Below are 26,358 nucleotides of genomic sequence, written 5' to 3'. Positions count from 1 at the left end.
GTAATTTGGTGTCGGTGCAGGAAATGTCACGCAAGGCAATTGAAGAAAGAAGACAATGACTCCAAAGACCTTATGGTAAGCAAACGTACATGCCATTGCCTGCTCTCATGTAAGCTTATACCCTACGAGGACTAGCTCATTGAGGAAGATCCTCTGACGTGACATTATTCCATCTACAACCTGAGACCCTCGATTTTACATTCCTTACGAATTAAACCAGACTAAATATTTTATTGCTGTCGGTAGTTCTTAACCCGTGAAGCCCGAATTCAATGGCAATTTTGTAACAGTTGTAACCTCGCTGCTGCCAATAATAATAATAATAATAATAATAATAATAATAATAATAATAATAATAATAATAATAATAATTAACGCAGCTCAAGAACTTGTCCCAACCAATGTTGAACCCGGACCCGTTTGTTTTCACGGTCAGGCATGCTAACTGTTACTCCACAGAGATAGACTGTTTCTTTTTAACAAAGCCTAGGCCTATTGTAATCATATTATTTAATGGCCAATAAATATTATTTATTTATTTATTTATTTATTTATTTATTTATTTATTTATTTATTTTTCTATTACATTTACTTGAAGGAAAACTGAATGAGGTAGAAACAAATAGTAAGAATAAACACATTACAGATGTACCTAAGGGCATAAAGAAATTTAAGAAAGGATATCAGGCAAGAGTAAACGTGATCCAGGATGAGAATGGTGACTTGCTTGTGGACACTCAATCCAACCTGAACAGATGGAAAAACTGTTTTGGGCAACTACTAATTATACAATGATCGGGACGAAATTCAAATACGAACTGTTGAGCCATTTATACCCGAAATCACACTTTCTGAAGTCGAAATTGCGATACAAAAGCTGAAAAAGTACAAATCTCCAGATATAAATCAAATTTCAGCAGAATTAATACAAGAGGATGGAAACGCTTTATCTAGTGAAATTTATACGCTTGTAAGCTTTCTTGCTATTTGGGAAAAGGAAATTGTTCCAGAACAATGGAAGGAGTCCATAATTGTACCTATCTTTAAGAAGGGGGAGAAGACTAACTGCAGTAACTCTCGAGGAATATCACTTTTATTGATGTCGTACAAAATGTTGTCCAATATTCTCTTGAGAAGATTAACTCTTTATGTAGATTAAATTATTGGCGATCAGCAATGTGGTTTTAGGCGTAACAAATCGATTATTGATCAAAATTTTGTATTCTACAGATATTGGAGAAAAATTGTAGTATAAGGGAACGGTACATCAATTAATCATACACATATTTAAAAAATACATATGGCTCGGTTAAGAGAGAAATTTTGTATAGTATTCTTACTGAATTTGGTATTCCCAAGAAACTAGTTCGATTAATTAAAATGTGTCTCAGTGAGTTCGTATAGGCCAATCTGTCTGACGCTTTTCCAATTCACTGCGGGCTGAAGCAAGGAGACGCACAATCACCTCTACTTTTTAACTTTGCCCTAGAATATGCCATTAGGGAAGTCCAGGAAAATAGGGAGGGTTTGAAATTGAATGGGTTACATCAGCTGCTTGTTTATGCGAATGACGTGAATATATTAGGAGAAAATCCAAAACTATTAGGCGAAACACGGGAATTTTACTTGAAACAAGTAATGAGATAGGTTTGGAAGTAAATCCCGAAAAGACAAAGTATAGACTATGATTATGTCTCGTGACCAGAACATAGTACGAAATGGAAATATAAAAATTGGAAATTTACCCTCTTAAAAGGTGGAAAAATTAAAGTACCTTGTAGTAAGAGTAAAACATATAAATGACACTCAAGAGAAAATCACACGCAGAATAAATATAGGAAATGCCTGCTATTATTCGGGTAAGAAGTTTTTTTGTCATCCAGTCTACTCTCAAAAAAGCTGAAAGTTAAAATGTATAAAACAATTATGTTATCGGTTGTTCTGTACGACTGTGAAACTTGAACTCTCACTTTGAGAGAGGAACAGAGGTTAAGGGTGTTCGAGCATAATGTGCTTAGGAAAATATTTGGGGCTAAGAGGGATGAAGTTACAGGAGAATGGAGAAAGTTACACAACACAGAACTGCACGCATTGTATTATTCACCCAATGTAATTAGTAGGACTAGGATTTTGATGACCTATAAATAATGAAAAAATGTCCTAAAAACAATGCATTTATGACCTAAAAATCTTTAAAAAAATACCCTTAAAAATGTCCTAAAATTGATCTTACGTAATTGGCTTAGTAGGAATATTAATATTTAGACTAGTAATAAAATTAAATTATAGTACCAATATGCAAGTTTATTTAATTTTACATAATTTTTCTAAATAGTACATTTTAATTACTTTATTTGATGTAGTTCCATGTAGTCCACCACAAGGCCACTCTTATCCGGAACTTGCAGGTATAGAGGAGTCTATATTGAAGGGGTAGTTGGGCTGATCCATTTCATGGGGAGTACTACGTTAAAATGACAATATTTGTGTAGAAAAACGATGAAAATAATATGCATAATAATGGGTACTAATGGACAAAATATGTAGAGAAAATATCAAAGGAAATAAATAATATTTGATATTAGTAATGGGGATTTATGGCCAAAATTAAATGAAGATGTCCCAAAAAGACCGAATAAAACAAAAAAATGCTCTTATGAGTTGTAATAGGTAAAAAATGCCCTAACAAATATGTTTTAAAACACTCAGTTTATCACATAACATATAAATACTAAAGCAGCTATGTTTCTGGCTTACTAGAAAAAATATGCAATTTCATCAAAATCCTAGCCCTAATAATTAGGAACATTAAATTCAGACGTTGGAGATGGGCAGGGCATATAGCACGTAGACTATGGGTGAATCCAGAAATGTATATAGTGTATTGAATGGAAAACCTGAGGGAAAAAGACCTTTTGGCGAGTTCGAGACATAGATGGAAGATAATACAAAATGGATTTTAGGGAAGTGGAATATGATGTTAGGGATTGGATTAATCTTGCTCAGGATAGGGGGCGATTGCGGCAATGAACCTCCGAGTTCCTTAAAAGACATTTGTAAGTAAAGTATCATACTTATATTTTTAATTTCATACATTGCTTTTCATATATGCCAATTCCAATTTTGAACTCATGAACTTCGTATTTAATTCCAATTTTCTAACCACTCGTCTACAGACGATGAGAATGGCACCAAGAATACTCAGAAACAATAGACCACTTAAACTAAAGTCTTACAACCATGACGTAAAAAACAAGCAGCTGTGTAGCACAGAGAGAGACGTAAGAACGTCGCCAAGAATATTCGTAAAGAACTTATCAACCTGTACGCAGTGACAGATAAAGGAACAATACTGTACAGTCCTCGACAATAATACAGTATAGGAGGAAGAGATATACAAAATACTGTATAGCATAGTCGCGGACTTCAGGTAGGGCAAGGCACTTCCTGCACCATCAACTTATAGAGTCAGAGGCATCGTTCCTCAATAAAATTAATAGGGTTGTCTCGCTCCTCCAAAAACTTGGAAGAGAGATTCCTGACGTTAAAAAAATAATTTATTTGTTTGAAAAATGAAATAGGATATAAGCCAAAAAATGGAAAATTCATAGGGAGGGCCAGCTGCCGCAACTCACAATCCCCCCTCCCTTTCTTTTCTCCTGCATTTGAGATAGATGAAATAGGCTACATGATGCAACGGTGACTCCACTTCTTTGACTATGGTACACATTTTTTTCAGTTCAGTTCAAATTTTCGAACTACTTCGATCGAACAGTAACTGTCATAAATATTATAAAACGGAAATAATAACACGGAATTAATAGTTCAATTAACAGTGTATTCGATTGTATTTTTGTCTAATATCAGTTAACAAATTATTATTAGTATTCAACATTCTTTCATAAACAATTAAATTTGTTACGAAATTTAACAGTAACCGCTATCAACATTCAGTTTTTGTGATCATTTTTCGTAAAGATCGTCGTCGCGGGTGTGTATAGTCTACTTGTCAGTGACCTATGATTGTGATGTAATTACATCATAATGGATAAATTCTTAAGGGGAGAATGTAGGTATGTTTGCTGAAAAATCTCAATATTTCTAACATTATGATCTGAAAAATCCAAGGATGATTAAAAACATTCTTGTCTACTAGTATGCAAAATTGCATGATTCTATCTTAAATACATTCAGAGAAAAATGTACATAAAGTGCACCAATTTAACATGGCGGAGATAGGGACCTACCGATATCTACATTATTCCCTTAATAAAGAAAGCTGCCCAAAATAAAACTGCAATGAACAGACGCAGAATGATAAATATAAATTATGGTTTATTTAACGACGCTCGCAACTGCCGAGGTTATATCAGCGTCACCGGTGTGCCGGAATTTTGTCCCGCAGGAGTTCTTTTACATACCGGTAAATCTACTGACATGAGCATGTCGCATTTAAGCACACTTAAATGCCATCGACCTGGGCCGGGATCGAACCCGCAACCTCGAGCACAGAAAGCCAGCGCTATACCGACTACGCTACCCAGGCCGACTTCATTGATTTTCAGATGAAATAATAACAAATTGGGTTGTTGTAGTAGTGGCAATGAAAGTAACAGCTCCAGTTCATCATCGCTGCAATAATCAACGAAGAGTGAGCAAAGTAGTGAAAAGAAAATTGTAGTGCATAAGGACCGTAGTTTACAAGCATCTTAAGTTAAGCCATTTCTATAAAATCAGACGACATTTCCCTGTGGTATCCCAACAAATTTCCATCATCATCTCATCTAACCGTTGGTGTAGCGTAGATCGGTCTCTTATGGTGTCAAACCACACCAGCAGACTACACTAAGTTTCGCTGCGTACCCAGGTTTCGAGCAGGCAAACCCACTCATCCCTAGGCCTGCCCCCTCTGTGTGTCGCCAGCCGGCGTTCGGGGGAATACTATAGAATAATGGCGGAATGGAGAGATGGAATAATGTAGGACCTATGTCTAATATAGGGAAACGGGAGAATTCCGAGAAAAACCCCGACCGCGACCTTGTTCATCACAAGTGCCACTATGAATTTTTCATGAAAAGTTCCAGGCGTGACCGAGACTCTAACCCGGACCGCCTGCGTAACAGGCTGAAGACCTGACCACTGAGCCACCGCAGGGAAGACAAAAGGAAGATAGGAGTGTCCTCCCCGTGGGTAACAAAATCTGTGGCGCGAGGTTTACGCAGAAAACTATCATTTTCATTTAGTAAAATAGGCACAAACCTTACACATTCTGAGACACAACTAATGATTTACGTATACTCACTGTCATTTTTAACTTTTAAGTCATAAAAATCCGAGCTCTAAAATAATAATAATAATAATAATAATAATAATAATAATAATAATAATAATAATAATAATAGAGCCACCGGCGTAGCTCAGTCGGCTGAGGCTCTGATCCGGAGTTGCGCTCGGGCGTGAGTTCGATTCCCGCTTGGGTTGATTACCTGGTTTGGTTTTTTCCAAGGTTTTCCCGAACCGTAGGCAAATGTCAGGTAAGTTAATCTATGGCGAATCCTCGGCCTCATCTCAGCTAATACCATCTCCATATCACCAGTCCCATCGACGCTAAATAACCTAGTAGTTGATACAGCGTCGTTAAATAATCAAGTATAATAATAATAATAATAATAATAATAATAATAATAATAATAATAATAAAGATATACCCCACTGTACTAATATTTTTTTACCAAAAACCCGTATTTAAAAGTCTACAGCCACCAGCATGGCTCAGTCGGTTAAGGCGCTTGCCTGCCGGTCTGAAGTTGCGCTCGGGAGCGGGTTCGAGCCCCGCTTGGGCTGATTACCTGGTTAGATTTTTCTAAGGTTTTCCCCAACCGTAAGGTGAATGCCAGGTAATCTATGGCGAATCCTTGGCCTCATCTCGCCAACTACAATCTCGCTATCACCAATCTCATCGACGCTAAATAACCTAGTAGTTGATACAGCGTTGTTAAATAACCAACTTTAAAAATTTTTAAAGTCTACAAACATATAAAAAATTACTCTAATAGTTATTAGAAAAAAAAACTTATACAATAATAAATTAAGATGCTTATCTTGTCGATAGTTACACACCTGTCCGAAGATATTTAACTAGCATAAGCCACGTTACAGAGTTACAGTCAGCAAGCAGGCATTTGTAATACAGATTCAACTGCAAAGCGGAACTGAAAATCTGGTTTCATAAAAATCAGAGGAAAAAATAGTATTAACTTTAAAATTCCAATCAATGTGGTCTATGCGAGAAACTAGCATTTACGTCACTCGAGCAGCTGCGTCGCTGAACCCTGAGAAACGATTCTGTCTTTATTTTCGACAATGAAGAGAAACATGAAAGCAAATACATAGCAGGAACACGCTATGTAATCAAGGTGGATGGAGATTCAGGTGCAGTACCTTTAAAAGGACTCTGCAGCAAGTATATGTAACGCCCAGTAGAGAGACTGAAAAAGGAAATTGGAGAGGGGGGGACAGATGAGACAAAATGCCTCCAAAAGTTCTCGCGGTGCAAGCTGCGAGATTTCCAACCACGCGACCAACGTCTTGATATAAGAGAGGGGAGGGGGTTACAGACTGTTCGTCAATCTCTGCGCTCTTGCCTCTTGCCAGACGTCGTATTTTTTGTCTTCGTCCTTTTTTTTGTGCCGTGCGTTTGAAATCACAGGGCTCGTCTGCTAAAAATTCTCATTAGTCTACATATATCCGTTATTATTATTATTATTATTATTATTATTATTATTATTATTCGTCTCCTTCTAATTCCATCATAACTACTGCCATCAACATAACCATCATTCTCTGTAATTCATGTAACATCGTTTCTGACTTCAAGTCCAACAGCGGTCTCTGGTTGGATTCCCAGAAGGGGAATCATTATGTCACTTTCGCAGGAACTGTATGTGCCCGCTGTTTTTGTCCTGCGTAATCTTAGCGGTGCCCATTCACCATGCTAGCCGTAGAACTAGGAATCTCGCTATCCGTGATTAATTAATGTTGCGATGAAAGAGTAATGGAGTATGATGACGCAGAATATCTGCATGGAAATATGATATGTACTTCGGTACATTAAAATAATATATATAATTAATGTTGGTTAAAAATCCTCGTGAATAAAACGCTCAATGCAGAAGATGCATTATTATTATTATTATTATTATTATTATTATCATCCCGAGTTCAAATCCTGGTTGAGACACTTTACCTCGTTGAGATATTTCCGGAGTTTTCCCTTAACCCATTAAGAGCAAATGCTGAGTAACTTTCAGCGCTGGACCCTGGATTCATTTCGCTGGCTTAATTTCACTCAGATGCGAGATAACCTTCGCAGTTGATAAAGCATCGTAAAATAAATCCATAAATTATTATTATTATTATTATTATTATCATCAACTTATACAATAGTTACGTCTGTGGCTCAAGTGCTAAAGCGCTGGCTTTCCATCCAGGTGTTCCAGGTTCGATCCTCGGCCAGGTCGTGATGCAATCTGTGGACGTTACAGAGATTTTGTCGGGGTACTCCCATCTCTATCATTTCACCAAGATTATCCGCCTTTCCCTCTTATTTTTCATCTACAATAATTAAAAATAGGGGAGGTGAAGTCTGGAGATACGAGTTTTCGAGACATCTAGAAAGGGATTCGCACTCCGGACTGTGGGTATTGTGAAGTACTCGTCTAAGGATGGGACCTGGTTCCGGCTGGGCTGAAGCAGGATGGCCAAGCTGTCAGCATCGGATTCGACAATGCCAATTAGGCTTCTTGTCGAACTTCAACAATCACTGCATAAATAGGACGCACACTAGGCCAATATAAGCCTAAGTGCAAGGATTCGTTCTTGGTCCGGCCCTCGAAAAGCCAAGACAACCCAAAAACTAAGAGTGTGAAAAAGTAAAATAGCAAAGTGTCGAATGGTTTCTCAGTTACTAATGGTTTATGATAAAGTCGCTGTTTATCGTCAAGTTTCTTCAAGATGTACATGGATGTAACTTTAACATTTATTGTTAGAAGAAACAATGCTCAGGAATGAGATGAGGTTTACCTACAACAAAAGATATCGTCATTTCCCCATAACTATGGTCCTAGAACACAACTATGGTCCACGATACAGCCATTCAAAGAACATTGTAGATGTATCATAGACCGTTCGTAGATAGCTGCAGTGACTTGACTTCAAACTACAATACAGTAAAAATATAGATCAGGTATGCTCAAAATTGTAAAAGCTCCGATTACACGGATGATGCTGCACTGCATAACACACACAGTGTACGGACTGGGCTCCGCAACTACATTGCAGCACCGCCTGTGGCATCGCTCTCATACTCTTACAAATACTGATAATAAACTGAATTTGAAAAAGGAACGAATATACATTGTAATATTCTGTTATTACATTATTTATTATATTTAATATAGTTATGATATTATTATATCACAGATAATTTTATTTTCATATCGCACCATACATTGCGATCTATTCAACATGTAGATTCTTTTCTGCAAGTAATCGGAAATCTATATCCAATGAATTTACTCAATGCGCAACTGGCTCGAAAAATGCTCATCTGTTAATCGGGATCTATATTTGGATTTAGCAACCTTCATTCTCTAAAATAATTCTTCGCACACGTATGTCGCGGCAAAGGTAGCTAACATAGCGGCAGAGAATAAGCTCACCTTGGGATATTTCGTTTTGTTAATTTTTTTAATACTTCTATGCTTGTCAAGTCATATTCTCTGAATTTAGTTCTGAATTCTAGGTTACTTTGTAAATCAATTAACTCATCCTGGAACTGCACTCTCACGGATTGTACTAAATTTACTATGAAAGGATTAACAAAATGATTAATATCACTTTCCATACGTCTAAAAATCACTAAATCTATGTTCTGTGAATTCAAATCTGAGTTATTCCAGTACAGAGATGTAATTAACTATATTTTGTTCAGGCACCATACATCCCTTTACATCCCGTGAAGGGTTTTAGCGCCTTAGCTAATTCCCAACATACTACAGAACTTGCTCCTAAACATAGACTCTGGATTGTTCGACTCTCTTCAATGTTTGACCTTTCATAAAGTGCTTTCAATTCTTGACAGTGTAGTGCCTCTGAAAAATTATTTTATCATAACATGTATTTCTGTTGGAATAAAATCACCACAATAATAATAATAATAATAATAATAATAATAATAATAATAATAATAATAATAATAATAATAATAATAATAATGTTGGTATATGAATACTTATTACAGAAAACAGCTTCCCTGTTACTTTGGCATGTTCTGGATGGCAGAGTGTATGTCATTTTATGTTGCTCAGTAGTATTCCTGACAGTACCTTACAACGTAAACACTTTGCCAAACGCAAAACAATTAATAATCTTTCTCCCACACTGTACGGAATGGTGGTTTGCTTACAGAAGGTTTTCGAAGGTTTTGATTCTGTCATTGTCCCGCACTGTTCGTACGTTACTAAGTACTTGAATTGCCTTCCGCTGTCATCCGTCGAGCTTCGAACGAGGAATAGCACGCTCTACATTCGAAGGTTGTGATTACAGAACGTAATCGGGAGTCAGAGAATGAACATACCTGATATAGATAAACGAGGAACTACGTTATGGAGTACAAAATTTGAATGGTTGTATATCGTGGACCATAGTTGTGTTCCAGGACCATAGTTATGGGAAATGAAGGTACTATTATCTATATATATAATTTGAACTGGTAATGGAAATTACGGGAAAACGGCTGAACGGATTTTAATAAATGGCCCCTCATTTTTAAGCTTGGAACCTAAAGTTTTTCGGAAAAGTAGTAGTTTTCAGTGAAATGTCAATTTTCCTACATAATTTTCCTATTTTCTAAAATCCATCTGTTGTCAATTTTGAGAACTAAGTTTATTCAATCACGGCCGACTTGATTGAATTTCAGAACAAAACACACACTACAATAAACAATAGGCTATTACACGAAGGCCATGACTTGCAGATTGCCGACATATTTAGAGCTCAATTCAATTTGTTACTAAAAACTGATTCTGCAGTGTATAATTTTCTGAGTACAGCTGTGTATTGGATATTCAAATCTACGAAACTTGAGGTGGTTTGATGACATTATTACCATTAGAAATTAAATATTATTATAGTTAATATCATGATGCATCTATTTTTTCATTAATTGTACATAATATTGATGCTATATTGATGACATGAAAGTGAAACGTTTTGTGTTTATGTAAGTAAATGTAGAGAATATCTTAATTAAGATCTTCATTTCTATAATTTACTGAGTGGCGGCTATATGTAACTACAAAACTTAAGATAATAATATTGTTATTAAAAATCAAATATTTTTATACTTATTAACCCAGTGGGGTTGGGTCTTTTTCATATACTTAATGGCTGTGTAATGTAGATATTGATATGTGTCACTGTCTTCAGTATTGGCTCGAGAGAGCGCAAAAATTACAGTTCCTAAGGAAAGATCAAAAGGTATTACTTACTGATAAAATAAGAGGCCTAGAAAATTTTGTAGTCTCCAGATCATTTCAGCAAGATCTCTTAGTAGGATAAAATGATTTTACGCTCTACATTTCAAGTTCTACATGCAGCAGCTATACGAAAATGCTATTGTTCGAAAGCTTAGCAAACCTGACATTTTTTTAACTTTTGCCTACAATCCACAATGACCTGAAATAGCTACTGCTATCGTCCTGACATTGATACTTGCGTTTTCGCGTTGAAACTAAAAAACTGAAGTTGGATAGTTCAAGAAAAAGTACTTGGCCTAAAAAAATCCATTCAGAGGGAGTATGTTTCATTATTATGGAAGCAAATAACTATCAAAAAGACAAGTATTCTTCATTGAAAATAAATCTGAAAAATTTTTATTTGAGCGTCTAACGAACTTAGTTTGCAGCAGTATTTTCTGCACAAGCCCCTAGTTTACAGTATATTCCTCACTTCGCAGATGATCAGATAGTATTGTCCCAAGAAAATGAAGGTCTGGAGTACGCAACTAGGAACTAAGCATATAAAATAGGTTTAACGTTAAATTCATACAAAACGAAGCATTCATTAACTGGTACGTACTCTTAAGCAAGACTTGATCCTGGAAGATGGGCTAGTTATAAAACAATCTGTGAAAAGGAAACCAAGGAAATTAATTTACAAACAGAAACAGAAAGAAAGGGATCATGTTATTCCTGTATATTACATGATCCCTGAGCAAGGGTTCATCTTCTATGTCAGGGCCTCTCTGATTTCTTAGCTCGTGCAGCAGCCTTGCTACGTCGACATCTTCAGGTGTCTCTCAAAGATATGGCAATATTATGGTCACAATGATAGTGAGGGCTTTCTGTACAATGCATCGTAAACCAATTGAGAATACAGGAAAACGTCTTTTCCAGACTCCGTACTGTCTCTCAACTGCATTCCTGGTGTGAATACAGTATGTGACATATTATAAGCTTGTTCTTCACGGGTTTTCGGGTTGAGCAGAGGAGTGAGCACGTAAGGCTGGCATGGATAACCTGAGTCCCCTAATAGGTACCCATCAACTATTTCTCTATTGCGTAATTTAGCTCTTATTGTAGAGTTCCTGAAAATTGTGCTGTCATGCACTGAACCAGGTCATCGGGCCACAATATCACGAATCAGCAAATTGTGGTCACTAATTGTCTGGCAATTGATGGAAAAGTATCCCTTTCTATTTCTGAAAGTTTCTGCAAAATTTCCACCAGGAGACTTGATCCTTACATGTGTGCACCTAATACACCTGGGAATCGATGTAATCGGTAAAAGCCATCCATCACGGCCCTTTGCTGACCATGTGTAGCAGGAAATCTTATGTATCGATGACTCATAGAAGCTATTGCAGCAGACACTTGATGCATTATTCTTAGCACTGTTGTCTTGTGCATGCATGAAGAATCACCAATTAATATATTAAATGTGCCTGTAGCATAAAACCTTAATGATGTTAAGACGCGATTCATTGCAGATACGGGAAAATTTCTGTCTGTGGGAAATTCTAACCTTTCATTTCGCTCTTCTACAATGTGCAGCACTGAGTTTTTGCTAAGTCAGAATCTTTCTTGAAACTTCATTTCACTTAGAGAATGGAATGGATCACCTCTGTCCATAAAATTCCTCCGTAGAAGACGTTCTATCTGATCTAGATACTCCAAATAGAGCAATTCATCTTCAAAATAGTCTTGCCAGGCCGCCATTTTATTTGTAGAATTTACGACCGTTAACTATTTAATGAGTCAATAGTGAGCTGTTAAAGTTTACGGCTGTTAAGCCTATTTTAATGTTCGTTAACTGTTGGTGCAGCGCAAAACGCACTTAACAGGCATTAAGTCAAAAGTTAACTTCCTAATCGAAGTTGATGTACCTGGCCCTAAGAATGTTATTGCTCCTAAAAATTCATCGATCTAGCTCAGGCTTGAACCCATGAACCTCGAATTCAATGGCAAGTGTGGTAAATCTAGAACATCGAGGATGACTGTATAATAGAAAACTTTAGGTGAAATTTTAATTTACGTATGTGAAGTATGTCGAAGAAGGTAACAAATAGCTAGGTATATTGTGTCACATTCAGCAGAGACCGAATCATTTTATTATATTTGGAAAAAAAGTAACATTATGTACGTTTCTGTGTGTGAGAGAGAGAGATAAAGAAACTAAGCGCGTGTTTTCACAAAAGAGAAGAGGGAGAGATAGTGTATGTAAAACTAGAGACAGAGGATGTACGTATATAACGGAGAGAGAGAGAGAGAGAGAGAGAGAGAGAGAGAGAGAGAGAGAGAGAGAGAGAAGAGTTTGAGAGAAAGAAAAAAGAGAGAGAAGAGAGTCTTTATGCGAGAGGGGAGATAGGTAAGAGCGAGAGAGATTGTGTGTATGCGAAAAGTCGGCAAAATTATAATAAACTAATAAGTAAGATGGTAAAGACACGGTTTCCTCAAAGTACTCTGCTTCCCAGTCTTATTTTAATTACATCATTGTTTTATTATCGTCGTATCTTACCCGACTCAAAATAGTGTTTCCATTATAAAAGAATTATTAAGTAAAATACAACGGCCATTCAATGTTCCCCTTCTACATTACTGGTTCTCCGTGTGAATGCCAAAGGTTGATGCTTCGCATGGCTGATTCTGGTGATAGATGCGTCTCCTAAAGATCGGACAGACGATTCCTGATGAGAATCACAATGAATAAAGAGCCAGGGACTTTCGGATGAAAATCTGACTTATGAAAATGAAAAGAAAAGACCAAGACTGAAAATATTACTCCTATATTCATTCGTTCATAGTTTTCTGCCCAAAGGCAGGTCTTTCACTGCAAACTCAGCATTCTCCAATCTTCCATATTTTCCGCCTTTCCCTTAAGGCTGATTCACAATAAACCGGGAACGGAAATGACGAGAACGAGAACGGAAATAATGTTAAAATATGTATATTTAAATGTGAGTATTCACAATTAACTATTGTGAATGCTCACATTTAAATACATTTATTTTAACATTATTTCCGTTCTCGTTCTCGTTGTCGTTTCCGTTCCCGGTTTATTGTGAACCAGCTTTTAGTCTCCATATTCGATTCATATATCCTGATATCTTCGTCTGCCCTGAACTTTTCTCCCGTTCACCATTCTTTCAGCAAGCAGTTTCTTCTAAGCCAGTGACCCAGCCAATTCCTTGTCACATCTCGGTATATGCATTTCTGAATTCGCCCATACGTGCTACAAGCCCTGTCCATCTCAAACGTCTGGAGTTAATGTTCCTAATTATGTTAGGTGAACAATGTCTGCAGTTCTGCGTTTTGTAACTTTCTTCATTCTCCTATAACTTTATCCCTCTTAGCCCCAAATATTTTCCTAAGCACCTTATTCTCGAATGACCTTAACCTCTGTTCCTCTCAAAGTGAGAGCCCAAGTTTCACAGCCATACAGAACAACCGATAATATAACCGTTTCATAAGTTCTAACTTTCAGCTTTTTTGAGAGCAGATTGAATGACAAAAGCTTCTCAACTAAATAATAGCAGGCATTTCTCTCAAGTGTAATTTATATTTGTTACTGTTATTGTACTTGAATTTTTCCATCTTTTCAAAGGATAAATTTCCAATTTTTATATTTCCATTTCGTACTATGTTCTGGTCACGAGACATAATCATATCGCCTACAGTACTTTATTTTTGTCGGGATGTACTTCCTACTTTGTTTTTTTCGGGATTTACTTCCAAACCTATCTCCTTGCTTGCTTCAAGTAAAATTCTCGTGTTTTTCCTAATCGTTTGTGGATTTTCTCCTAACATATTCACGTCATCCGCATAAACAAGCAGCTCATGTAACCCATTCAATTGCAAACTCTCTCTGTTTTCCTGAACTTTCCTCACGGTAAATTCTAGAGCAGTGGTATTCAATCTATGGTACGCATACCCCCAGGGTTACGCGGTGCTGTCTCAAGGGGTACGCCTCCCACTAACTAGGTATGAAAAATGGTAACATATTTATTTTGTTATATTTGTTAAGAATTATTACTGCAGATTACATTTTTCTTTACAGTATCAACTCTTGTTGTTCCTGGCTTCAATAACATCATTTTACATAATTCATTACTATTAATATTATAGCATCAATACTGTTGTATTTATAATAATAATAATAATAATAATAATAATAATAATAATAATAATAATAATAATAATAATAATAATAATAATAATAATAATTTCTATTTCTTACATAATTTCAATGCAGTTTGGGGGTACAAAGGTAAAAAGAATGTATTTCGGGGGATGCGAAAGCAAAAAAAAATTGAATACCACTTTCTAAAGTAAAGTTGGAAGTAAAGGTGATGGTGCATCTCATTGCTTAGTCCGCAATGAACTGGAAAAGCGTCAGACAGAAATTGGCCTATATGGACTCTGCTGTATGTTTCACTGAGACACAACATAAGCCTCGGAATGGGACTGTTTCCTTGGCGGGACTACAGCTAATTCACTATCAACACAAAACAAGGCAAGATCAAAGCTGGTGGCAAAGACCAATTTCAATTTTCTGCAGGATAACAAAACGAACCTGTGACTGATGCATTTTTAGCTGGAAACATAGGGGAGAACTGGAAGCAGGTGATGATTATCAATTTTCCGAAACCCAAACGCTTCTGAATTCTATAGCACGTGTGCGAGGAAGCCTTACTAACGTAGGTACCTACCTACCCGACTACAAGCACGCATGTAAGGTAAAGCTTCTCATAATACAATTTTCGCATCACTCTTTCCCCTTCATTTCTTTCAGAGACTGATATAACTCTTCCTTTCCTTCAATCCTTTGCCCTCTCTTATTCATTCTTCCCATTCAAAATTATTACTCTTCCCACTCGTCTCCCAGGCAACGCTCGACTGGTCTGTCTTCTTTTCGGTTACCACAAGAAGTTTTGGTTCGACCTAGGTTTCCCATCTGACAAGGATAACAAACGTAACAACACGTAGAAGAAACGCAACACGAGATATCCGTTGAAAATTAAGCTATAATAATAATAATAATAATAATAATAATAATAATAATAATAATAATAATAATAATAATAATAATAATAATAATAAATATTTTTCAATAATATTATGAAACTAGCCGTACGCGTGCGCTCCGCTGCACCCGTTAGAAATAAATATGAAGTAATTGCATAATTAAAATAGGACATTTGATCCAGGGAACATTCGTGTTTGATAGAAGGATAAATCGTTTATTATGTTACTTAATTTAAATTGTATTAAAAAATTAAAATGCGATCATTTTGATCCAGAGACCACTCATTTGGTCATAAAAATTATTTTAGGAAATACAGGAAACGAATGTATAGAATAGCCTATCAAGTTTTCTGTGCATAAGAAGCTATTTTAATCATACCTGTCCTCGATTCACTCAGAAGTTACTGTAATAACATTATAGCATTATGTCCATCTAGAGAAACTACACTTTCCAATGGTGAAATAATAATTAATTATACAAATCGGTTAATTTAGCTTCCGATATTACTTCATACAAACACAGAAACATTGTCTGTAGGCTATGTTTAATAGCTTTCGATTGTTGTTGTCCAAGGCCCCTTATAGACGAAGTCATTTGTTTTTTATTTCATTACACCGCCTTAGATGACGTTGTTATTGTAATTTTGAAACTCATTTATCTCATTAAATATCAGTCCTATCAAAATTTTGCATTCAATAAAACTTATCGGAAATTATGTTTAAAGACACTTTTGTTATGTAATATTGTTAGTGAAAATTAATAATAAGGGAAATATTTCGATTTATTTAATTCAAGCCCCCTTATGCCCCCCCCCTTTTAAATAAAATATTTTGAATGCCATATAGCCTAAATTCTAAGTTACAACGAACTTAATTTATATTCCAATTTTTATATAAATCGGTTCAGCCATTATCGCGTGAAAAGGTAACAAACATCCAGACAGACAGACAAACAAACAAAAAAAAAAAAAAAGCGATTTTCGGTTTCAGGGCGGTTAATTATATTTGTTAGGACCAATTATTTTTGGAAAATCGAAAATTACCAGAAAATTTTCAGCTACAGATTTATTATTAGTATAGATATATAAGTTTTCATATACTGTACATGGTTTCAGAATAGAGTACTTATACTGTATGTACAGTAGCGGCAAAAAGAACCGGACCGACCCTTGTAGCTGATTTCAGAGCCTTGTTCACTCCAGAGCACGATAGACTGGTAACTAAGACTTTCGTGGTTCGAATCCTGCCTGGGAAGGAAACTTTTTTTTGTTCCTTATTCAAATTTATTCCCAATACTTTTCGATTGCAGCGATATTTTGCTACTTAATTAACTTATTATTCCCAGAACATTAATTTTACCAGCAATCGAAAAGTATTGGGAATAAATTTGAATAAGGAACAAAAAAAAAGTTTCCTTCCCAGGCAGAATTCGAATCACGAAAGTCTTAGTTACCAGTCTATCCTGCTTTGGATTGAACAAGGCCCTGAAATCAGCTAAAAGGGTCGGTCTGGTTTTTTTGCCACTACTGTACATGGTTTCAGAATAGGGTACTTATATATATTTTGTACGAGCTCTGACAATGCTGGATGAAGACGACCAGCCAGCCCAACTGTTTTTTTTTTACAACCTGGCATTGGTGCCAGACGGAGACGCTGAGTGGGCGATACCTGCTTACATCGGAGAGTGTCTCCGGTGCTAGATTGTGGACGCCTTGCGGCGAGTTCCGCCTTCGTCCGGGATATGCTCATAGTGCCAAATCAGAGTCCGAACTATGTGGCGTCACCTTGGCATTCAGGATAGTCTCTGATATCTTGGAGAACTGCCTGAATTATCTAAGCGATATCTCTGAGACTGAAAAGCACAAGCACTCGTAGGTTTCCCACTCATCTCACCCCTATCTCTTGGATTGTACGCATGAATAATAATTCGTGGCGCGACAGCTCATGAAGGGCCAAGGTCGAACAGCCGGCTGCTGGCCTCACGTCCACATGGTTCAACAGGATAAATTTCAGAACACTGATTCCTTCCTTTCCCTCTTACTTCAAAACTCCAACCTTGTGCACACAAAATAAATTCGACAAACGCAGACAAATCTGCTACTTTTAGTATTTTAAGATAATTGTCAGTGAGGAATCCGTATACTGAAATTTTCCCCTTCAACAAAGGTGAACGATCATCTAACCAGTGTGGCTAGCACGATGATTCTCCCAGTTTTTATAGCTGGTTTTCGTAACCGGGTTTTGTTACCTATCGTAGCTCCCCAAATTCATCATGATGCTGGGTTGGCACCGATTCTATACACTGGCCGAATTTCGTGAGAAAATTGCCATGAGCACTCAAAGCAGCACGCATTCCGTAACGCGATTCCTAGGCATGATGCCTTAAAGTACTTAAACCACGACGCTACGGCGCGGGTCTGTACACACGAAGGCTTATGTGAATAATCTGCGTACAGAACTTTCGTCTAATGTCTTCCGTATAATACACACGCAACCTAAATAATTGAAGAAGCTAACTTCGCATTTAGAGTACTTTTGTAACAATCGACTTAAAATAGCGGGTAAGTGTTTCCAAGAAGTTCATAATCTTGTACCAGTTCCATATACAATCATTGCCCTTAGTCGCCTTTAGTGAACTTATATCTCAGTAACGCATTAACCATCGCCTTTAATTTACAAAAGGACTATCGTGTTCTAAACATGCATAATAAATCATTAGACAAAAGTTCACCCAGAGCCAAAAAGCAAAAGTAGTCTTCAAGAGAAAGTAGAAGTGTTTCCATACAATGTATGAAGATATATTGTAACCAAGATTCAGAGGTAGAGATCTGAACCTTAATCTCCTCGTCACTGAATGAAGAAAATACCATCATGCTCCGTCCGCTTTACCCTCAAGGACACTCTTTACGCTAGACTGAGCTTCAGGGTCGCTGCTCTAGCGGAAAACGAGACTTCTTGCTCCGTAAGGGATTGAATTCCCATTTTGTCCGTACGCTCCTTTCTTCACCAAGGATGAGACATGTATTTTATAAATCATTCAAATTTATTATAATTATCTTCATGAAGCGAAATCCAGAAGTGAAATGCAAATAAAATTGGCTGTGGCGGTACGAAATGGAATGACTGTACAATGAAAGTTAAATTTGATTTTAAAGTGAAAAGACGAAAACAAATTAATGTCAGCTGAAATGGCAACCTTACAGTTGCCAGCATGATTATTCATTTTATTATATTTTCTATGACGTTATCTCTGTACTAATATTGTTATTAATCTACTGCTATATCAATAATATTTTGTAAAACGTTTCTACATTGTCGCAGTATATAGGCGGATCACTATGTATGGACCTATCATATTATATATGTGGTAAATCGAATATTGAATAATTATTAATTAGCAATAATAACTGTATATCGAAGTTTTTCATACTATTTTATTTATAACTTCATGTTACTGTTTTGGTACGTTCCATTAGACTGTTCCATTAAATGCTTGTCATAAACACAGAAAATAAAGCCTTATTTTTACCGTGTGAGCAAAACATACGTGTATCTTATCTGTCGCCTTCCATACAAGATAAGACATGTCGGTGAGATGACCTTGTACTGTGCTTCTATTTATTACGAGCGTACCACGACCGATCGTATCTCACTCGAGGGTGCGACACTCGACCGAGTTCAAGCGAGCGATTTAACTCCAATGCAGCACTCTAGATGTGATTATACATCCACGTAACTGGCTATTGTATGAAAACTGCATCATTGTGCTGATACCAAAATGTACTTTCTTATTTCGTGGTACCGACTTCGGTGCAGTTTCTTGTATACCACATTGGCCACCAGTTCTTGAAAATCCCAAATGTCCTCGGTTTGGACTTTACATACCTCAAATGTCGCAGATGCGCTGTTTTGCATGATCAGTTCGGTTATTTCATGCCCAGAGTATAGTCGATCTTATCTTCTAAGGGGGAGTTTGGTTGTAGCAAAATCTCTGTCGCAGAACAGAAAAGAATTATCTCTGTCAGGAAATATTTGGTCGATTCTTTTAAATCGACCGGTATCTGTTAAAAATATGACCAATCCTGCTAAGGTATGGTTCTTATTCTGCCCTGCACAGTTGTCAGAAAACAATTGTAGCTCTGTAATTTCAGAAGGAATATCTTGCAGGTAATTATACAGGAAATAACACACCTCATTATATGTTTTCTTGGCAATACCCTCATAATAAATAAATATTATAGCTTTATTTTTCCTAATGTCATGAATGCAAAATATGTTAACAGTCAGCTGCCGCAAGTAAAATGTTTCGTGGACAGGGATAATCGGTAAATAAATATTTTGCATAAAATCTATTGCAAGAGATGATACATAGGATTAATTTTTCATAAGAGTTTCCTCTTCCCAAGTGCAGGTCTTTCACTGCAAACCCAGCTTTCTCCAGTCTTTCTTATTTTCTGCCTTCCTCTTTGTTTCCTCATATGATCCATATATCTTAATGTCGTCTATCATCTGACATCTTCTTCTACCCGAACTCTTCTCCCGTTCACCATTCCTTCCAATGCATCCTTCAGTAGGCAGTTTCCTCTCAGCCAGTGACTCAACCAATTCCTTTTCCTCTTCCTGATCAGATTCAGCATCATTCTTTCTTCACCCACTCTTTCCAACACGACTTCATTTATTATTATTATTATTATTATTATTATTATTATTATTATTATTATTATTATTATTATTATGAAACAACGAGTGAAAGTCAGGATAGGAGAATAAATGTTAGAAGAAAGTGAAATTGGGAGAGAAGTACGTCAAGGATGTCCTTTATCACCTACCCTGTTCAACATCTACTTGGAGGATTTGGTGAAGAACTGTTTTCAGAACATGAGAGGAGTGATAGTAGGAGGAAGAAGAATAAAGTGCATAAGATTTGATGATATGGTCTTGTTAGCAGAAGAGGAAATGATACTAAAGGACGGATGAGGTGGGATGAAATGAAATGTGAAGGGATACGTGGAAGCATGAATGATGGATAAATAATGGAAGGAGTGGATGAAAGTACAGTATATGCGTATAGATTGATAGGTGAACAGACGGAAGGATTAACGAGCGGATGAAAGAAACGAAGGAATTAATACTGTCTAATATGAGAGTAATTAGGGTAACACCGCGAAGAAAAACATTTCGATCCTCTGCCAGGAATAAAATTTGTCTATTTTTGTCCGTTAACAAGTTACTCTTATCAATTACTCACCAACTCAACTAATAAGGCATCTTAACATTTCGAAACTGCCGTTAAAGAACTCAGGACTTTTACCTGACAAATCTCCGGTTTCATTCTTCACTATAACAATACTGTTGACGGCGAGAGAATTGCAGAAAATGTATAACGGAAGGTTTTTATAAACATTGAAGGAATTTTTCCTTCCAGGTGAACGATCTTTAGACTTCTGAATGGAAACTAATTACCAAGTATTCTGCAGGTAGGTTCAGGCCCAAACATAGTTACCGATTCCAAGAAAAGAGGAAGGACCTGTTTGTCACTTAGCAACAGGAAGAGTTCAACAATTCGGCTGGAGGTCTACTGTGGAGACAAGGGCAGTTCAGATCTGAAAAACAAGCTTGCATCTAAACCGCCTCCGCCGTTGCTGCCATCACTGCAAGCATTTGGCCCTCTGATCGGATTTTCTGGTCATACGACCAGCATAATGAGAAATAAAAAGGCTCATAAATAATAGCAAATACAGATTCTATTGATAATACGTAAGTAGCAATGAACTAGGCCAACAAAGAAGTGTCATACTCATAAGTAGGGCTAGGATTTTTATGTGTCAAAAACACTGAAAATCCGAAAATATATACTAAAAACTAGGATATGTGTGCTAAAAACATTAATAATTGTGAGAAAAAAATTCAATGTCATTTTCCATTTAATGTTATCTTTATGTCCGGGCGTTGCAGACCATTCTCAAATTTTCGGAAATGTGTGATTGACGATTCTCACGAAATAAAGCCTTATAGCATGAAAATGCTCGTTCCACAAGTTTTAAGTTCAGCGTACTTGAATGAAGCCAATTACTTCGCAATCAGGTTTTCAGGAAGTAACGCACAGTATGTTGTTTATCGGAAGAGCCCATTAGACGAGAGTAAAGTAGGAATAAAAAAATATGTAATTTTTGCACATTTTTCTTTTGAAATGAGATGTAAATACATTTTCATTTAAGAATGCAATTTAAACACAAAGAAACCTCGAAATATTTTCATTTTATGCATTTTCGTCAAAATACAGTAGTCTATATGGTTTTGTATTACAACGCCCCAAATATGCGTTTTTATGTGAAATAAAACTTTCTAATTACGTTCATAAAAATGTGATAAATTTGTTATACGAAGTTTCAACGATGTCCAATACAGCAAAAATAAATAAATAAATAAATAAATAAATAAATAAATAAATAAATAAAAATCCGGGCTCTATTCATAAGACATGGAGCTTTGACGTTTCATTAAATCCACATGTTCGTTAGTTCGAATCCCGTCTAGGGCATGGATTTTGCCCGTTAGCAATATGATGCCCTGCGTTTTAAGGGGATGCCCGGCGATCCATTAAGCTCACATCACGAAATTTCCGTTCCTTGCGTTCACGGGTTTCTTTATTTTTACTTAATAATAATAATAATAATAATAATAATAATAATAATAATAAGCCCCAATTCAAGGATGGGTTTTCTACTGAACTGTAATTTTACTGTTATATTCTTTCACGTTTACTATTTTGCATCTTTTCAATGCATATTTTTGAATTCGTGGACCTACTATATAATAGCATGAGAGGGCGCGCGGTAGCGTCGCGGTTAAGACACTGTGTTGCAAGTAGGAAGGACGCTGGTTCGATCCTGAAGGGGTCATGGATTTTCTCCATTGATCTAATTTTTCGGCCTCACTATAGTCTCGGATTCCACTCAGCCTCTTAACACAAATTAGTATCAAGTGTATTTCCTTGAGAGTTGAGAGTAAAGGAAGCAATCACGTTGGACTGACACCTGTTAATAATTCCAATTATTGTCTACAGAAATGGGAGCCTTCGTCTCTCATTACCCTGAGGGCCTCCATGGTCTGTAATGATGTTGGTTTTACTTTATGAAAGTATGAACTTTTCTGTTTTTATATGTTACTCAGAGTTAAAAGTATAGGAGAAAAATAAATAATAAATTACCGAGCATTCCTTCATGCTATTACAGACTAACGAATTAAAAAAAATCATTAGAAAGACGCACAAACAAATGTGAGAAACACAATTACAATTCAATTCGTGTTGTTAATTTAATGTATCTTAATTAATTGTTTATATTAATTTAATCTATTAACTTGCTTTAATTAAATTAAATTAATGTCAAACAATGATTACGAGGACCGTATGTTTGTCCACTCATCCTTTAATTCAAAATTGCCGGAATACACAGCATTCATAACTCTCGCGTACTGTCTGCTTGACGTTGACAGCAGCACAGCTCTCAGCTGTTCCCGCCAACCGCCAGCACTGCGAGGCTATGACGTATGAATCACAGAGCTCTAATGCTTTGTTTATCTGTGTGTGTGCGGCTCCAGACATCTATTTGTTTACAATAACTGTGAGCCTTTGAGGTTGCTCAGCATCGATAAGATAATAACTATGTAATTGCATATAATTACTTATTATACAGTTTACTTCAACTATGATACAATTATTAATATTAAGGTAAATTGCTTACGTTGAGACTGTGTAGCACTTGGAAAGTAATGAAAGTTTCTATTTTAAGAGTAGAAATCAGTTAATTTGACCATAGTAGAGTTGCAAATCCTCCCGTATTTCCCTGGATTTCCCGTATTTATTTTTTCATAGTCCTAATTTTTAACAGTCTCGCGACTCCCGTATTTTTCATCCCCTTGAGCATTTTTCTCCCTTATTTTTGCATAATGTAAAAATCTATTTGGAACATGTAATTTTTCCATTATTAAAGGTAACTTATACGATGGATTCTGTTGTTCCAGGGATGTGCAATCTCTGTAGAAGGTAATACCCTAGATCATAATATATATATATATATATATATATATATATATATATATATATATATATATATATATATATATATATATATATCGATCAGAGCTACAAATTAAAAAAAAAAAAAAAGCTGGCGAGTTGTGCTGTAAGCATACCAGGCAGCAAAGCTCTTGCAGAGAATGTTTTCCCATATGAACAAGTGAACAGATGTCGAAAAAGGAGCACGACACATCTAATAAAATCAGAACTGCAAATCACAGTAAACTTTAACTACTCATGTAGGAAATTTTTACAATTCGTTTGAAACTATTAAGCGAAGCAAAATGTCTCAAAATATTCTTAATTTAAGCCTAAACACCCAAGTGTAAAATATAGTAACTGAAATGAATAACTTGTCAATTTTCTGTGTGAAATGTTGTAGATCTCTAAGTCTCCCGTATTTTCTTCAAATACAGTTGGCAACCCTAGACCAGGGACGCCTGTTAGTTCCGTTTTGTTGAAAAAAAAAATGAAGTAATTTACTAGTGCAAAATCAAAGTCACTAAAGGAGGAAAACGTCCGAGATGGGTAGAAATGCTCCAGCATTTCTCCTTTCAACAAATGTCAGTAAAAAATATAACTAAAATTGTAAAATTGTACATTTTCGTTTATCCCTACCTGGAACCAACACTCCTATAGAAGGAGTTTTTGCCACTATGAACATCGGAGAAAACACAATTGAAGATTGATATACTGAAGGCATTGTTAATTGCCAAAGTTAATTTCAAATAATGTCTCCTTGTTTTCTTCTAGTTATTGAAGGAGAATATGAATATGCGCATAATAAATAAAATATAAATACAGATCTTTTCGACATACAATTAAAATAAACTTCAAGCACCATTTAATTCCATGAACAGTATCTTATCTACTCTTCTTTATTTTAATAAAGAACTAAGTTCACCCAACTTGAACTAAGACAAATCACCCGTTAGACTTGATCTCAAATTCAAGACGAAATGATTTTGGATTGGTGTTTGTACAACCAAAAATCAAAGTTCAGCTTAACTGAAGGTCATTTTCGTTGCCTAACCTCATATTATTTATACAATTATCAGGGCGCCGAAAAATTCTCCATTAGTAAGTCCCATTCACGTCTGCACAGAGGAAACTATAATTTCGGGGAATAAATTTACCAAAAATGAAAGACGCAACAACCCACACATAAATAACCAAAATAGTAGTGATATACTACACATTTCGCAATAAATATTGTCACCAGATTTAAATAATTGAAAATAAATATCGTAACGTCAAACTCCATTCTTTTGTTACCGAAATTGGATTTAATTTTCATGTAAACCTTATTTCCAGGGCAAAGTCATAGGACAGCTGTTTCTGTACATGTTTCTTGTGTGTTTTATAGCAGAGTATTAATAACTTTAACACAATACAACATTGCATATTGTATAATAAAGTTTTCTTTAATGAGAGAAGAAATGTAAAGCTTATTTATGTCTTGGCGATTTCAAAAGTGCCCTATTTTAATTAAATAACCTTATACTTGGTAAAAATAGGGCTGTATGCAAGAAACTGAGTGGGTTCCACTATGTAACAGGAAGCAGGAACTGTGAGGTCAGTATTAAAGCATCGTCCGGCGAGGCGGATTTTGGGCGGGTGTACCCCAAGTGTCTCCGTTCAGGTCAGTCACCCTCTGAGGGCGGGCAAGTGGGTCGCCTGCCCTTGTCCTACTCCTACATCATGAGAGTCCATAATAATTTTCAGATCTGTCTCGCACCCAAGGCCTCCTATGTTATGGACTGCCTTCTTGATTCCGACGTCATCGCTTTGGTTTTGCCAGCATGCTTAACTGCTCTTTGTTCAACTGAATACTAATGACGAAGCCGAAATGGGAAAAAAATAACATTAGGAAAAGAAATTGCATAAATTCCTGTAACGTTCGAGTGTGCATTTATGCTATGTACACAATTAGGTCCGAGGTTCGTGGGTTACCATCCGGACGTGAGCGATGAAATTTTACGGACGACAAAAATTATTTTAATTACTTCTTCGACTTATCATTTAATCTCTTCCTTTATACAGACTTACAATCGCATGAGGTTCAGAGGATGATATCTGTGGACCAATACTAGACTCTCTGATCAGTATAAAGATAAATTTCTGCTCAAGCCGGGAATCGAACCCTGGTCCAACTTCGTTTGGAATTAAAACTAATGATAATGTCGCATATTTACAAAAAAAAAAAAAATGAAAGAAACCTGTCACTGAAGGAAAGGGCTTACAGTAAAATTAATTTAAGTAGACCTATATTTCATCTATAGGGGTCTACCAAATTATATTGTCGTGCTATTAGCAACATAAATCAATGTCGTTTTATAGGTGCTACTTCCTGAAACAGAAATTTTTACACTGTCTAGGATAGCCATATTTATAAAAAAAAATCAGGACAATTTGAATTTTTTAAAATTCCTTTTGCATATGCACATTGAAATAAATAAACAATACTACATGCAACAGTTATTCCAAAAACTAATCGTAGTTTACCTTAAAATATAAATTACAAGTATCTCTTTCCTTAATTAGGGTTCTCTGAATATTTGTTTTTCCTTAATAGTTCTTTGTTTCGAAGAATGTGCTTGTAAAATTCCTTGCAGTTAGACTAGACGGCATTTCGGAAGGCGGTCAGCTGCTATATGCGCTGTAGCATTTCTGGTATGTGACGTCACAAGCTTG

Source organism: Periplaneta americana, chromosome 5 (genome assembly GCF_040183065.1).
Source record: "Periplaneta americana isolate PAMFEO1 chromosome 5, P.americana_PAMFEO1_priV1, whole genome shotgun sequence".
NCBI lineage: Eukaryota > Metazoa > Arthropoda > Insecta > Blattodea > Blattidae > Periplaneta > Periplaneta americana.
The sequence above is the reverse complement of the archived record's forward strand: the minus strand, read 5'-3'. Positions refer to the sequence as shown.